The 17,500-nt window shown below is 40.8% G+C and overlaps 1 protein-coding gene across 1 annotated transcript in view; it reads left to right on the top strand.

Annotated features, from left to right (window-relative positions):
• The window catches only part of CAMTA1 (calmodulin binding transcription activator 1), a 213,116-nt gene that overhangs the window by 20,559 nt on the left and 175,057 nt on the right, over positions 1 to 17,500 (top strand). The gene's annotated exons all lie outside the window — the stretch shown is intronic.

Genomic DNA, 17,500 nt, shown 5'->3' with positions numbered 1-17,500 from the left:
AAATATTATATATCCTGGGGTGATCACACAGATGAGGCTGGTACTATTAGTGATATATATATTATATATATATATATATATATATATATATATATATATATATATATATCCTGGGGTGATCACACAGATGGGACCTGTACTATTAGTGATATATAATATATATCCTGGGGTGATCACACAGATGAGGCTGGTACTATTAGTGATATATAATATATATATATATATATATATATATATATATATATATATCCTGGGGTGATCACACAGATGGGACCTGTACTATTAGTGATATATAATATATATCCTGGGGTGATCACACAGATGAGGCTGGTACTATTAGTGATATATAATATATATATATATATATCCTGGGGTGATCACACAGATGGGACCTGTACTATTAGTGATATATAATATATATCCTGGGGTGATCACACAGATGAGGCTGGTACTATTAGTGATATATAATATATATATATATATATATATATATATATATATATATATATATCCTGGGGTGATCACACAGATGAGGCTGGTACTATTAGTGATATATAATATATATATATATATATATATATATATATATATATATATATATCCTGGGGTGATCACACAGATGAGGCTGGTACTATTAGTGATATATAATATATATATATATATATACATATATATATCCTGGGGTGATCACACAGATGGGGCCGGTACTATTAGTGATATATATATATATCCTGGGGTGATCACACAGATGAGGCTGGTACTATTAGTGATATATATTATATATATATATATATATATATATATATATATATATATATATATATATATCCTGGGGTGATCACACAGATGGGGCCGGTACTATTAGTGATATCACTATATTAGTAAGTAATATGTCCTGGGGTAATTGTTTGACATACAGTTTTTTTTATATCAGAGTACCCCTTTAAGTCCACATTCTAGGAGTGGGCACTTTTGCTCTGGATTCATACACACCAGTCTTTATGCCATGGCCCGGGGTGCTGGGTGCTGTGGCAACTTATCACGGTGGTCAGGAGCGGTAGTACCCACCCCTGGACACATGGACACCGGAACTTGTTAGAACTGGTGTGAGGTGCAGGTGCGACACAAGAGGTAACAGAGTCCCAACCTAAACCGTAGTTTAACTTGAAAAAGGCTTCAGTGCTATAGTATAACTATAAGACTGCTCACAGGTGCTAGTGCGAAATACAATTATACATCAGAGAGGCCTGTGAGATAGGCTGGAAGTAGTAGTAGAAGTGAAGACTTGTGTGCAAGGGTCGTGTAGGGGCCGGGTAGGAGCCCTTGTCTAATTAGTTACAGTACACTACTGGGATGTAGGTTGAATAGAAGAACTTCTTGTTGTCACAGTTAGATATCTTTTGTATCTGACCGCCTTCTGCCCCACTAGCTCGGAGACCGCCAAGTGAGGTAGTAACAGTCCTAGGTCTCTGTCTCTTGGTTGAGCTCCCACTAAAGGAGGATGATCATCCGTCAGCAAGTTGCCTCAGCCTTACTGGGCATCAGTCCCTCTGCCTTTCCTTTAGGAGTTGCCTGTCCTGACTAGAAGACCCGTGGCCTAAACAAGGGTGGTCCTAGTGTCCTATTACCCCACCTCACCCACCTGCATACTGGCTGTTAGGCTCTCACTAGAACTGAACTTGACTCCTGACTGGAACTTCTCTGCCCCTAACAGGAAAACCCTATCTTATATAGAGTGATATGACAGGAAGTGGAGTAGAGAGAGCGTGGTGTACAGAAAGTAGGCACCTGTGATTGGTCAAACATATATAACATAGCTAAACCTTCTACACACACTGCAGCTGTGCACTTGGAGAGTGAGACACCTAGTGGCTGGAGTAGAAAAACACAGCTGCCGGTACTTGGTGTGACACCTGAGAGAGTTACTTTAACTGGGCGGTATAAAGACTTAGGGAACCACCGGTGGTGGGACACTACATTTAGACTTTAGTCTAGATTATGGGAATATCTGGACTGTAGGCGAGTCTTCAGCATATAGTGTTTGTTGCAGTGAATGAGGGTGGGTATATACAAACTTTGTTTGGTTTTAATGCCTTCAGATCTGTTTTTTTTCTCGCCGTTTCTCCAGGGGGTACCTGCTCGTTGCTGTTGTTACCATCACAGCTCTGGGGATACTTTGATGTCTCTGAGTGGGGATTACTTGACTTAGAAACTTTGATACTTAGATACTTAGCATCCCTGAGTGGATTCTATAGACGTCTTGAGTTTGACTTCCTTGAAGCTCCCGGACCCCCATGGTCATAATTGACCGCCGCACCGTGTTCCACTGTCATGTGAAGCTCTACGCTCTTTGTTTTCAGCGTCTTTGTTGCTCTCTGTTAGGATTCGGTTCATTATACAAAGTAGTTATTAACTATAGGGCCCTATAATAAGTTCTTTTATGCAAGAATAAATACCCAGTAATCCCAGGAAAAAGAAGCTGCCGGTCGGAGAGTCTCGTAACGCGGCTGAGATTTACACCAGGGATAATGAACAGGAAGATGGGAAGCCATCTCAATATGCTGCAGGTTAAATCAGACGAGACTGGTGATGATGCCACAAAAAACGCCGTAATGTTATGATTGGCACCAAGTCAATGCAAATTGCCAGATAATTACTGAGAAAAAGTCAAATCTGCAAATGAAGCTGTTCAGACGTCTGACACTTCCCATCTCCCGGAACGTTTTCTGCAAACTTTCAGCTTTGGGGCAAGAAAAACGAAATTTGACAATTCTTGCTGATGCTAGTAGTAGTAGTAGTAGCAGGTGTCAGACTCTAAAGTGATAGTTGAATATTGTGTGTGTGTGTGTGTGTGTGTGCGTGTGTGTGTGTGTGTGTGTGTAAAAATATATATATATTTTTTTTTTGTTTTGTTTTTGTCAAAAAAAAAATATTTGCAAAAAATTCAGCATCTAGAACTTTTTTCTTCCTAAGGTGCTTAAAAGCGAAAATTTTTATTGAAGTATTGTATTGCCCCCCAAAAGTTATACAAATCACCAGTATACACGTATTACAAGAATGGTTATAAAGTGCTTTTCTTCCCTGCACTTACTACTGCATCAAGGCTTCACTTCCTGGATAACATGGTTATGTGACTTCCTGGATAACATGGTGATGTCACTTCCTAGATAACATGGTGATGTCACTTCCTGGATAAACATGGTGATGTCACTTCCTGGATAACATGGTGATGTCACTTCCTGGATAACATGGTGATGTCACTTCCTGGATAACATAGTGATGTCACTTCCTGGATAGCATGGTGATGTCCCTTCCTGGATAACATGGTGATGTCACTTCCTGGATAACATGGTGATGTCAATTCCTGGATAACATGATGATGTCACTTCCTGGATAACATGGTGATGTCACTTCCTGGATAACATGGTTATGTCACTTCCTGGATAACATGGTGATGTCACTTCCTGGATAACATGGTGATGTCACTTCCTGGATAACATGGTGATGTCAAGAGGCGACTCCCAGAGCTGTGTGGGCTGTGGCTGCTGGAGAGGATGATGGCCACTGAGCATCCCCCTGCCATCATCCTCTCCAGCAGCCACAGCCCGCACACCTCTGGGAGTCGCCTCTTGACATCACCATGTTATCCAGGAAGTGACATCACCATGTTATCCAGGAAGTGACATCACCATGTTATCAAGGAAGTGACATCATCATGTTATCTAAGAAGGGACATCACCATGTTATCCAGGCAGTGACATAACCATGTTATCCAGGAAGTGACATCACCATGTTATCCAGGAAGTGACATCACCATGTTATCCAGGAAGTGACATCACCATGTTATCCAGGAAGTGAAGCCTTGATATAGTAGTGAGTGCAGTGAAAACCCTTTATAAGCATAAGCATAATTTTTATAACTTTTGGAAAGCAATACAATATTAATTTTTTTATTCTCCTTTAAAAGGGTTGTCCAAGGAGCAGAAGATGGCCCAAGTCTTTGACTCCCTGGAGTTGAAACACCCCTCCCCCTTTTCCAGATGTGGGGGGGGGGGGCAGGCCAAGTTACAATTATCACATGTGCAGGTAATTACAGCGGGACGTGATGTCTAATAGCTGCATAGTGTCTCCGATATTGCAGATATTGCAGCTATTGGACATAGTTTGCTTTGGTGTTTCACCTGAAAAAGCCTTTAGCCATCTTCTGCTCCCTGGACAACCCCTTTAAGGTTCTTTTCACATGACATTTAGGTTTCTTTTAAAGAAATAAGATCCTGACAGTCCTGTTTCTTGTTCAGTTCATGCCTATGGCAGTAAGGGCCCCTTTTGCTGTATCCTGGTGTAACGTCCTGGTTTGCATCCATTATTTTTTTTAAAGGGAACCTGTCACCTTGGCACCCAAGGCAGAACCCACCCGACCCCCAGATACTTACCTCCTCCTGCCGCTCCCACTCCTTAGGCCAGTCCCACCAAAACTGAGGCAACAACGGTGCTGTTTCACTGCAGTTGCGTCATTCACAGCTAAATAGATGCAAAAATGTGAGAGAAACATAATATGTCAGAACACAAGCTAAGTTCACATTCCTATTGTTTGCTCCATTGTTGGTGCAAGAGGATGAAAAACAGCCCCGCAGCCCACCAGACTCCAATGGCTCCCAGCGGGCCCCATTGATGTTAACACGGTCCATCAGGTTGCTGGCAAAGAAAATATCCCGCATGCTGTTATAGTGTCCGGTAAATGGGATTGGTCGGGTACAGTTGGCGTCCGGTGTATGGCAGCTCCAGTACAATTATGACTCTTGTTGTTATGGACGCCGCGACAGTCACAATCCTGGAGTGCAACACGGCCATCATTGGTCACATGTGACAGCAAGAGAAGCCACAATACATCATCAATATGGCTGAATACAGCATAGAGTAAGATGACACAACCACTTTAAGCTCATTTATAATGTTCTTCCATTGTGCAATGAACTCCCCTCCCGATGGTGTCACCAGATCCCGATTTTGTTTCTAGACCCATATTTATTCATTCTGATATTAAATAAATGGGACAAACAATCCTTACAGATTGCTATTATCTGCGTAATTAGGTAAGAAAACCGAGGTGATCAATCACTCGTATCACAAATGGCGAATATTAATTCTCTCTGCGACAATTCTACATGTCAGACCAAGAGATTATAGTCAGACTGGGGGGGAGGGGGAGGGAAACCATAACAATTACATTACAGGAGTCAGCTCTATTGATAGATTACATGTATTATATATTACATCCAAGACTCCTTGGGCAACTAGAGATTCTTTGATACTTATATAATACTTCTAAAGATTTATAGAAAGTGTCCCAGAATGATCCATTCGAAGAGTCCTATACACACAATCAAAAAGAGGGAGAATAGTCATAAACCACTATGAACAAAAATATAACTACTATAATACTGCTCCTATATACAGGAATATAACTACTATAATACTGCCCCCTATATACAGGGATATACCTACTATAATACTGCTCCTCTATACAAGAATATAACTACTATAATACTGCTCCTATATACAGGAATATAATTACTATAATACTGCTCCTATATACAAGAATATAACTACTATAATACTGCTCCTATATACAGGAATAAAACTACTATAATACTGCTCCTATATACCGGAATATAACTACTATAATACTGCCCCCTATATACAAGAATATATCTACTATAATACTGCTCCTATATACCAGAATATAACTACTATAATACTGCTTCTATATACAAGAATATAACTACTATAATACTGCTCCTATATACAGGAATATAACTACTATAATACTGCTCCTATACACAGGAATATACTACTATAATACTGCTCCTATATACAGGAATATAACTACTATAATACTGCCCCTATATACAGGAATATAACTACTATAATACTGCTCCTATATACAGGAATATACCTACTGTAATATTGCTCCTATATACAGGGATATAACTACTATAATACTGCCCCTATATACAGGAATATAACTACTATAATACTGCTCCTACATACAGGGATATAACTACTATAATACTGCTCCTATATACAGGAATATAACTACTATAACACTGCTCCTATATACAGGAATATACTACTATAATACTGCTCCTATATACAGGAATATACTACTATAATACTGCTCCTATATACAGGAATATAACTACTATAATACTGCTCCTATATACAGGAATATAACTACTATAATACTGCTCCTATATACAAGAATATAACTACTATAATACTGCTCCTATATACAGGAATATAACTACTATAATACTGCTCCTATATACAGGAATATAACTACTATAATACTGCTCCTATATACAGGAATATAACTACTATAATACTGCTCCTATATAAAGGAATATACTACTATAATACTGCTCCTATATACAGGAATATAACTACTATAATACTGCTCCTATATACAGGGATATAACTACTATAATACTGCTCCTATATACAGGAATATAACTACTATAATACTGCTCCTATATACAGGAATATAACTACTATAATACTGCTCCTATATACAGGGATATAACTACTATAATACTGCCCCTATATACAGGAATATAACTACTACAATCAAAAGAGAATAAAGATACGTGCACTCACCAATGTAGTGTGCCAAGAAGCGTGGGAACACGTGAAACAATTGTTGTCTACCACTGAACAGACACCTGCCTCCACTCCCCCCTCCCTGCATATGTGGATGTAACCTCCATTAAAGTACTCCAGCGGCACACTACATTGGTGAGTGCACGTATCTTTATTCTCTTTTGTTTGTACATTACCCTACTTTTCATACGGAGCACCCCATATACTGTGGCCATATTGGAGATACCTTGCTGGACTCTCACCTGTGAATCCGGTTGCCGGAGATTGCGAGGGCGGTGCGATCCACTCTCTCCCTTTCCGTGATAACTACTACAATACTGCCCCCTATATACAGGGATATAACTACTATAATACTGCCCCTATGTAATAACCTGTTAGTATATGGTACGGCAGCAAAGCTTTAGCATAAAATGTCTAATATCTATAAGAAGATGGAAGCCGTTCATCTCACATCACTATGATAAATTTGGGGCAGTTTCCGCCCGTCTCGTCTTGTTTTCAGAGCAGTATTAATAAATCCGCCCTATAGTCCCTGTGTATTGTGTAAAATAGCATTGTGCTCCTGAATCAGCAATCCTTCTTTCTGACCTAAATATCCTGAAGATAGTGTATCGTAACGTCTGACAGATTACTGTCTCCATTTCACAGTTTTCCTCCAATTGATATAAGTGCCTGCCATTTGGTTTATTGTCAGTTCGGCCTCATGGACGTTATTTGCATGTGGATAGTTGGTTGCCGCATTCGGCTTAACAATGTAATGCCCTGCAGTTAAACTGTCTTTACATATGATTCCGCTATACCTCATCTCGTGCAAAACACAAGGTGCAATTTCTCTACAAATTTCCCTACATAGAAAAGCCCCGGAGCCCTGCAAGAAAATGAGCTATAAACCCTGAAGTCTGTGCCGATGCCATCCTTATAGCAGGCTTATTTACCACGTATGGCGGCACAATTCTACACAGAGACGGTTTTCTATTATAATTTAAGCTTTATCTGATGGATCTGGGAAAATACTTTATGGAGTGACCAATGTTCATAGACAGTAATAGGAGCTAATGGCACCGCTGAGGCGTGAGGCACAACAGGGACTCCGGCACCAGATTCTACACACTCATGTAACTTTATAGATGGAAGCATCTAATATGTTGTATCTAAGCTGAAATGTTGGATACTTGGATTGAACTCCACAACAGGCACTGAGTTACAGTAGTTATATTCCTGTATATAGGAGCAGTATTATAGTAGTTATATTCTTGTATATAGGAGCAGTATTATAGTAGTATATTCGTGTATATAGGGGCAGTATTATAGTAGTTATATCCCTGTATATAGGAGCAGTATTATAGTAGTTATATTCCTGTATATAGGGAGCAGTATTATAGTAGTTATATCCCTGTATATAGGAGCAGTATTATAGTAGTTATATTCCTGTATATAGGAGCAGTATTATAGTAGTTATATCCCTGTATATAGGAGCAGTATTATAGTAGTTATATTCCTGTATATAGGAGCAGTATTATAGTAGTTATATTCTTGTATATAGGAGCAGTATTATAGTAATATATTCCTGTATATAGGAGCAGTATTATAGTAGTTATATTCCTGTATATAGGGGCAGTATTATAGTAGTATATTCCCGTATATAGGAGCAGTATTATAGTAGTTATATTCCTGTATATAAGAGCAGTATTATAGTAGTATATTCCTGTATATAGGAGCAGTATTATAGTAGTATATTCCTGTATATAGGGGCAGTATTATAGTAGTTATATCCCTGTATATAGGAGCAGTATTATAGTAGTTATATCCCTGTATATAGGAGCAGTATTATAGTAGTATATTCCTGTATATAGGAGCAGTATTATAGTAGTTATATCCCTGTATATAGGAGCAGTATTACAGTAGTTATATTCCTGTATATAGGAGCAGTATTATAGTAGTTATTTTCTTGTATATAGGAGCAGTATTATAGTAGTTATATTCTTGTATATAGGAGCGGTATTATAGTAGGTATTTTTCTGTATATAGGAGCAGTGTTATAGAAGTTATATATAGTATATACTTTACATTGTGTTTCCATTTTGTATGTACAGACTGTTAGGCCTCTGGGCTTCACTGTAGCTTTATCCTCCTCTATCTATATTGTTTGGCGGCTCAGAAGTTCCCATTAAATATGGATAGTGCCTTTGTTCCCTCTTTTTTGTGCTGTTTCAAGGTCACCTATATTTTCTTACTGACAAGTCAGTGCATGAACATAACAATTGTAATGTTTGGATTTTTTAGAGAATCCCACATTAGTCGGCATAGAAGCCATTACCTGCTCCCAGACTTCTGACTTATGGAGCACGCAATGGCGGTGGATAATACTAGGAGGACTGACATTATCTGGTCTCCAGGTTATCACAGTTCAGCCTTGCAGCTTGTGCCATGTACAGTAATGAATGTATCCATGTATTTGTAGGAGAGAACTGATACCACAAAAGCAGAATTAAATGTACTAAAAAGAAACCTCTGAGAGCTAATACCATGTAAAGGTAAAAGAATCAATATACAATTAATAAAAGAATGAGGATGGATAGATAGATAGATAGATAGATAGATAGATAGATAGATAGATAGATAGGAGATAGATAGATAGATAGATAGATAGATAGATAGATAGGAGATAGATAGGAGTGACACGACCTGTGCTGAGAGCTTAAGGAAAGATACAGTCATGCTGACCGTGTTACGTGCTGAGAGGTAAGAAATGGTCTAGAGAAGTAGAGAGGAGGATGTCGAGAGAGTCCCAACCCAATGTAGTACTGTGCTCTGAACTTTAGGAAGAGACTAAGTAGAATACTTGAAAGTAGAGAGAATATTTGTGCCCGTGTTTGACTCTTTGGTGTTTGCACCACCTATTGCCCACCAGTGTAAGGCAACCTGTCCTAGAGGGTGACACAAGCCCCAGACTTTGTTACCTGGGATGAGCAGAGTGGTCAGAGTTCTCTGATGACACCCGCACTGCAAGGTAGAGTACGTAGGCTTCTAACAACCTTACTCTATCCGGATCAGTTTCTCTTTCTTCAGGATACTGTCCTGCACTGTTAGACTGGTTCTCGGTGTGGGTTGGGGTGATCTTTGACTTGTCCTCTCTAAGTGTGCGTTTAGAACTGCATGGTGTATAGAAGTGCTGCTTTCAAGAAACAAGTGCTAAGGTGTCTCATGTGCGTCCGTTCTCTACAGAGACCAATGAGAACTAACTCCACAGGGGAGCTGGCAGAAGCCAGGGCCCTTCTTGGATACCACAGGGACTGTTCTGGCTTGCGTCTTTCCTTTACTAAAGCCTGAGTAAGACACACTAACGTGTAGCTACTTTTTCTCTCTCCATGTGACTTTCTTCTACAGCGTCTATAACATGTACTGTGAGTGGGTGAGAAGAGAGTGTAAGAGAAAGAGAAAGATAGACATAGGTAGAGAAGAGAAAGAGCTCTCACTGGTGAACAGGTCCTAAAAAACAATATGCCTTTTGTTACATATAGCTGTGCAATACTTAGGTACATAATATACATACTAGTGACATCTGTTGGCGAAACTTAGGTAGTACTTCATTACCACTTTTACTTTGAAGTACAGACATTTGCGAGGGGTGTATAGACTGGAAATACCGATAGATAGATAGATAGATAGATAGATAGATAGATAGATAGATAGATAGGAGATAGATATGAATGATATTGAATGTATGCCCCATTACCCTGTTGTAGTGGAGTTTAGAGGTTTATACTCCCCAGGGGCATAGTACCAGTCATTGCTCCCCGCCCCGGTTTCCATATCTGCGTCAGTCACATATACCAGCTGCACCAATGTTGTAAAATATAAGTTACAAGCTGTAAACACGTCCTTCTAGAAGTTTCCGCTCTCCGGATGTGTTGCTGTCAGCAGTCTCTCTGCAAAAAATTTCAATTCTGGATACAAGTTCCCTTCCCACACAAGGGCACTGGTATATTTTATTAGAGATATTGAAGCTCATCTCATAGAGCGTGATCAGGCGCTTTAACATTTCATGAGATAGATCAGCTTCGCCTTTGTACAACACACAATCTATTTCTTGCTCCAAAGGGTTTAATAAGACAAACTTGAAAAGAAATGTACTTGTAATGTTGTGCGGCTTTTTTCTGGTATCTTGCGGGTTTCTGTTTTCGGTGTTGCACCTCCTCAGCCCCCACCTCCCCCTCCCCACCTGTAATATACATGGAGCTCCAGAGAAATCCCCTCGGTTAATAGCATGTTGGAATAGTGTAGAAACAAGTGATGAAACGCGTCTGATACGCAGAATTATGTTCTCCTTTCTGCAATTGTAACATAACTATTAGTTATGTGTCAGATGTAATGCGAAGACTATGGAGCCGTGTAATACTCAGTGTAAGGCTGGGTTCACAGTACGTTTTTTCAAGAAACGGATTAAAAAAGGATACATTGAGAGTGAGGAGCCCAATCACAGGCCGCAGTGTTGTCCCATCTCAGTCAGTGATTGGTTGATTGGGATTTTGTTGGCTGTGGAGGACACCGGGGGGGGGGGGGGGGACACCGGGGACGCGCAGACTGATAGATCGTATAGCTGTTTCATTCAGGTTTGTTTAAGGTTCATCGATTTTTGTCAAAATTCGTCAAACCTACCTAACCGAACTTTCGAAAGTTCACTCATCTCTATTTAAAATCATTGGTACTCGCCTTAACATCTTCCTGTGTAAACAGGAATGTTCCGGACACTATCATGAAGCTAATAGATCACTTAAATGATCCAGTGACTGTTCTTCATTGACGGCTGTGCGATTGATTGAGCCTTGTGAAGGCTGTGCAGACGAGTGCCGATCTCACTGATTGACACTTGCTTGTTGCACCATGTTGGTCCTTACCGTCTAGTCTGAGGCGCAGGCTTATATAATTTTCACCAAAGGCTTGGGAATTGCTGGAACCTAAGGGTTCTATTAGATGGGCTGATGGTGGCCCGTTCAATAATGTAATGTAATAGGCCTCAGTGATTGTTTAACAAGGGACATCATTAACAATGTCCGTGCAGCCCTTGCCCTAAACTCTTATAAATTACCTCTCTACGATCTTGTTCTTCTCCTGCCCTCCGCTCGCTTCCTTGTGCCGCGCCTGTAGCTTCATAATGGTCTCTGAGCTGACAAATCGCCCAGCCAGTCACTTTCCGGGACAGCCGTGGCCACTGACTGGCTGAGTGGCCTGTCGGCTTAGAGACGGCTTTAAAGCTACAGCAGAGAACAGAAGATGATTTTAGTGTTGGACCTAAAGACATGATCAGCTGATGATCGTTTCATCAGCTGATCAATGTCTCTATTGTCCAGATTCAGCCGATTATCGCTCCGTGTAATAAGGCCCTGAAACTATCCCAGTTCTATACACTAGAGATATAGAAATCCCCACTGGCTTCTAAATATTTCAATGTGGCGTGATGGGGTCTCCGCAGAGTGGTCACTGTTGGTTTAGTAATTGCTAATCCGTAATGTAGCCGAGAATTTCGAGAAAAGAGAGAAGCCGCTCCTACAATCATTTCAGCGAGAGCCCATTATTCCTGGCGCCTCCGGTGTGCTCGCCGCGCAGCTTCCTGGACCGTCTCCATCTTTGTAGGTTACATTGTGATTACCATGCAGGTGATATAAATAAAAACACTTCATGATAAAGAGTTCCATTAATCTGGCCGCCAGGAGTAGCGTGGCACGGCGGAGGCTGGAGGCTTCCTGCTCTGGGACCCGGCCAAGTTTTCTCTCCAGATTACAGTGGCCTTTTGTAAATGAGTTACATTTAATTCAAGTGCATTTTACTTGTGTGTGGAAATAAAGCATCTGCTCCAACAAAAAGGATGGCGGCAAAGAGCTGACACCGGGAAACCCTCCTGTAATGGGGGGGGGGGTCTATGCCAAGGAGACAATGTAACATTTAACCAAATTGAAATTATTTCATTTATTTTAAAAGCCATCTCGCTCCAAGATGCTGATCACTGGCCGTTAATCCAAGGGAGCCTGACAGTAAGTCATCAGTGTCCCTGCAGTGCCACCACAGGAGAAGAGGAGTATTACATTGTTCCATACAGAATTGTACGTAGGGTGCTCCAGAGAGAGGGATGCCTCTAGCAGATACTTTTTTACAGTGAGGACAATTGGTGTCTCCACAGCTCTTAGGATTTCTATTGATGACTGATATGGATATCCATCTTCCCTGTTGTACATGAAGTTCTGCACTGCCAGTTGCACTCAGCACCTTTAGATCCAATGTGTGTGTATAAGTTGAAGGTTCCTATATCTAACAGAATGGTGGAGACATCCCACTAAAGACCAGACAGAGGGTCCGTGCTTACTACCCTAAAAGTGTCCATTAGATGTGAGCAAACTTTTCTAGAGTTCGGCAGGTTTGCATACTTTTAAAATATAGTTCACATTCATCCAAACCAAATCCTAAATGGACCGCACTAAAACAGCTAAACGATTGGAGGCATTGAGCTGTTTTAGTGCAGTTTAAAAATATTCTTTGTACTTACCTGTCCGCGCTCCCCCGATGTCTTTCTTCTCCAGTGTCCCCGCAGCCACTAAAGTCACATTCAGCCAATCATTTGCTTCTCTTGATTCCGCCAATCAGTGACTGAGAAGGGAGAGCACTGCACTCTTGTCTCGAGATTGGCTGAACGCGATGGAGGTGGCTGGAGACCCAAGAGACCATAGGAGGACATCGGGGGAGTGCGGACAGATAAGAAAAACATGGAGTTCTTTTTGATTTTTAGATGTGTGGCTGCCATCTTTCCGAACTCTGCTGAACATTTAATTCGGTATTGAATGTCTCTTCAAAAAGGTTTGTTTGCTCATCCCTAGTGTCTACAATGAGCAGGTGAGCATGAGAACCGGAGCAATGGAAGAAGTTGTCTGGTCTGATGGGTCACGTTCTCCATCATGTGGACGGCTAGGTGCCTGTGCGTCAATTACCTGGGGAAGACATGGCACCAGGGAAGAAAACAAGATGGCTGGGCAGTGTGATGGACAATGTTTTGCTAGAGACCATGTGTCCTGGCATCATGTGGATGTGACTGTGACACCGACCACCTTCCTAACCATTATACTCACCAAGCCCCTTCCTTCATGGCAGCGGGACCCCCCAATGGCAGCGGGTAATGCCCCAGGGGCCGCACTGCAGACATTGTACAGGAATGAGGAACATGAGAAAGAGCTCAAGATGTTAACTCGTCCTCTAGATTCCCAAGATCTCAATCCGATCGATCACCTGTGGGATGTGCTACAGAAGCCCAGAAGCTAAAAGTTACTTCTCCCAGACCTCCCAGTTGTTCATCCTGTAGAGGAGGTAAAGTAGACTCGACATCCCTTTAAACCCTTTAACATTTGGAATATTTCACGTCGGAGATCTCAGTAAAAGGGCAGAGTGAAGAAAACACACGTTAGGCTTGCAGTGTTCCACAATCTCCAGCAATCACAATGGCTAAATATCATAGACTCGAATAGTCATGAAGCTGGTGGAAAAAAAAAATCAAGAAATTCTCATCGAAATAATCATTTAAAACCCTGAGGAATTGTAGAGGCGTATGAAAATAGCAGTGTGTGGGTGTTCCCATATAAAGAGATAAATCTAATAAAACTTTTATCCAGCTGAACAGAATGCACAAGACAGGTCTTTATTACTATCAACAGTAATGCCATAGAAATGAAGACTACATGGATGGTATTTCAGAGTGACCCTGTTCCTATGGAAACTGCCTGCTCCTGTCAACAAGCGCCAGATTAAGACCAAAGCAGCTAAAACCACTTCTATTTGCACAGCAAAAAATTTTTTTCAAATGATGTTTTTTGTGCTATATATAAAAATGACATCTGGTTGTGGGGGGGGGGGCTGAGGGGGTTAGGGATCCCTTCCCCACATCAGAAAAAAAAAATGGCTATAAATACATGCTTCAATATTGGGGTCCAGCCAAAAAAAAAATTGAATTCCTTTCTTGGCTACAGAAAGAATAAAAATCTGGTGGCCGGTATCAGAAAAGCAAAAGGCGGAGTAGTGGAGACCGCTATGGACGTGGACATGGAGTAGGACATGATTCCTAGATTGTGATAAGGCCAGACCCTTGGATTTCTGCCATGGCTTCCATTTGTTTTGAATGGAGCAGCAGCTTGGGCAACAGTGGCCTCCCCTACTACAACCATTGGAACCCTGTGACCTGACACTTATATCCCCTCCTGTGTAAATCCTGATTAAATGTAATAGCCTATGTCCAAAGACACAGACAATTGCGTTTAGTCTCTCAAAACATATGCAATAAAAAACAGGCAAACTTTATAATGTGTCAGTTAATAGTTGTTTCTACAGCTTCTCTGCAGGCCTATATCTCCATGGTAACAGACAACAAACAAACCCTGTGTAGTCTGAGCATGTAGCTATATTCCCTTTTATCTGTTCCTTTACTTTTGGCACAAAATAGGGGAGAATGTATTCCCTATGGGGAGGAATAAGTGGCCTTGGCTTATACCTCAGAAAACAAAAGAGTCAAGCGAGTTTTCTCTCCAACAACATCATCTGTTAGTGGAGGGTTCAGAGGCTGCCATACTGTTAGTCAAACGTGCCGCTGTGAATGGGTTCAGCAGACTTTGGTATAAGGTGTATGGACACCCTAAGGGGCCCCTCTTCCACATAAGAAGATGACAGTATTATAAATGACACATGGCGGGTGAGGGCCCGATACAGACTTTGCCTTGTACATGTACAGACTTTGCCAGTACGCCACCACCACCGCCGCTGTAGCTCTTAGTAAATCTCCCTCATTGGGTTTATATGCATGTGTTTAGCAGCCCATGGAAATGATATTGAATGCTGTCTTGTACAGATTATACAGTTCACTTATTTCATATCTAACATTATTTCCATAGAAATGTACAATATACGACCGGGTGACACATTTCCGTCTTCTGACTTAAATCCAGCGCTCAGATATACAATGTTCCGCATACGGTGACGACAATTCTGCCCGGTTTCCGCCGTATTTTCATATTCCCTTCCAGCGCTGATGAAGTTCCCTTGACTTTAGGTTTTATACGTTGGGAGGGAAAAAAATGTTGTTTTTATGTCACTACTTTGTCTAGTTTACATTTTTACGGGAGGCAGTAGGCAATACCCCAGCCATGGCCGTGTTTTATACAAAGGAACGGGTTTACAGCAAAGTGGGGAGTATAAAACAGGAGGAGGAACCGTGAATGTCAAATATCTAATGAAAGCGAGAGCTCAGCAAAGAAATGGAAAGAACATTCTCCTTAAAACAATACGAATACAAAGCCAACAAAAAAAATGGTCTTCTGAATGGTCTTCTCAAAGTATATATATACAGTATTGGTTGGAACCAATTGGTCTACATAAAGGGGGGTCTTCTCAAAGAATATGTGTAGTATTGGTTGGAACCAATTGGTCTACATAAAGGGGGGTCTTCTCAAAGAATATGTGCAGAATTGGTTGGAACCAATTGGTATACATAAAGGGGGGTCTTCTCAAAGAATATGTGCAGTGTTGGTTGGAAACAATTGGTCTACATAAGGGGGGGGTCTTCCCGAAGAATATGCACGGTATTGGTTGGAACCAATTGGTCTACATAAAGGGGGGTCTTCTCAAAGAATATGTACAGTATTGGTTGGAACCAATTGGTCTAATTAAAGGGGGGTCTTCTCAAAGAATATGCGCAGTATCGGTTGGAACCAATTGGGCTGTATAAAAGAGGGGTCTTCAAATTTGCAGTTCAGACCGTCTTGAATTTAGTGAAATGGGGGGAAAAAATTTCCAAAACACAGCATGGTGGCAGCAGCTACTCCAAAACTATTTACTATTTTTTACCAATTCCAAGCTGCCCCCTTCAATTCTGCTGACCTAGGCACAGGCCCTTGGTTGCTTAGTGGCAAATACACCCCTGGTCCTGTACCGCCATGGTTGACTGGATAAGTTGTAGTGGGCCTGACAAGGCAGCTTGTACAGTATACCTAGCTGGTCCTTCATCTACCCAGGGAGCACAGAAACCTCATTCCAGTGGTCAATGGGGATCAAAACGCTTGGACTCACATGAATCAAACACCACTGTAGACAATTGTTTCTTTCAAGGAAAAATCCCTTTAAATCTATTGTCCTTTTTCCAAAACACATCTGTTTCCATTGTCATATATTATAAAAAAGGATTCAAAATGGATCAAAACACATCTGGTTGACGTTTTTGCGTATGCTAAAAAAAAGATGCATTTTGATCATTGTTTCTATAATTGAAAAACGGATCAAAACAGATGCACCAATTTCCGACCCAATACCCCCATAAACTCAAAGGCACCATTTCATTTTCACATGGCATTGTTTCCCTTCCAAGAACAAGTAACTAAAAACTTTCAAAAAAATATTCCTCATTGCCATAATATATTTTTCAGATTCTTTCCGAAACTTTAAGGAAATAAATTCCCGATCGTAAATGCCTGCTTTCAATAAAACGTACAACAAAAGATCAGATTTACAACCAATAGTTGTGGGAGGTTTTACGAGTTGTACATTTCAGACAAACTACAATTAAAAAACATTCGCCAGAAATATGGCCTTCCCTTGGTACTAGTTATTTATTTTCCGAATCATCAAGAAAAACTCATTGGAATTCCTCAAGATACCAAAATGCTTTCCATTTTACTGCATTCCGCTGTCAACGTTCAATAATCTACAACATATTCCCAAAAATTGAATAGCAGATTCATGGTGATTATTCTGCAGTATCCCACAGCGGAGACAACACTGCAGGCTCGATCGGATTTATAGCTGGTAATTAATA

This window comes from Dendropsophus ebraccatus, chromosome 12, assembly GCF_027789765.1.
Source record: "Dendropsophus ebraccatus isolate aDenEbr1 chromosome 12, aDenEbr1.pat, whole genome shotgun sequence".
NCBI classification, from domain to species: Eukaryota; Metazoa; Chordata; class Amphibia; order Anura; family Hylidae; genus Dendropsophus; species Dendropsophus ebraccatus.
Note: the sequence above shows the minus strand (reverse complement) of the source record. Positions and strands in the feature narration are given on the sequence as shown.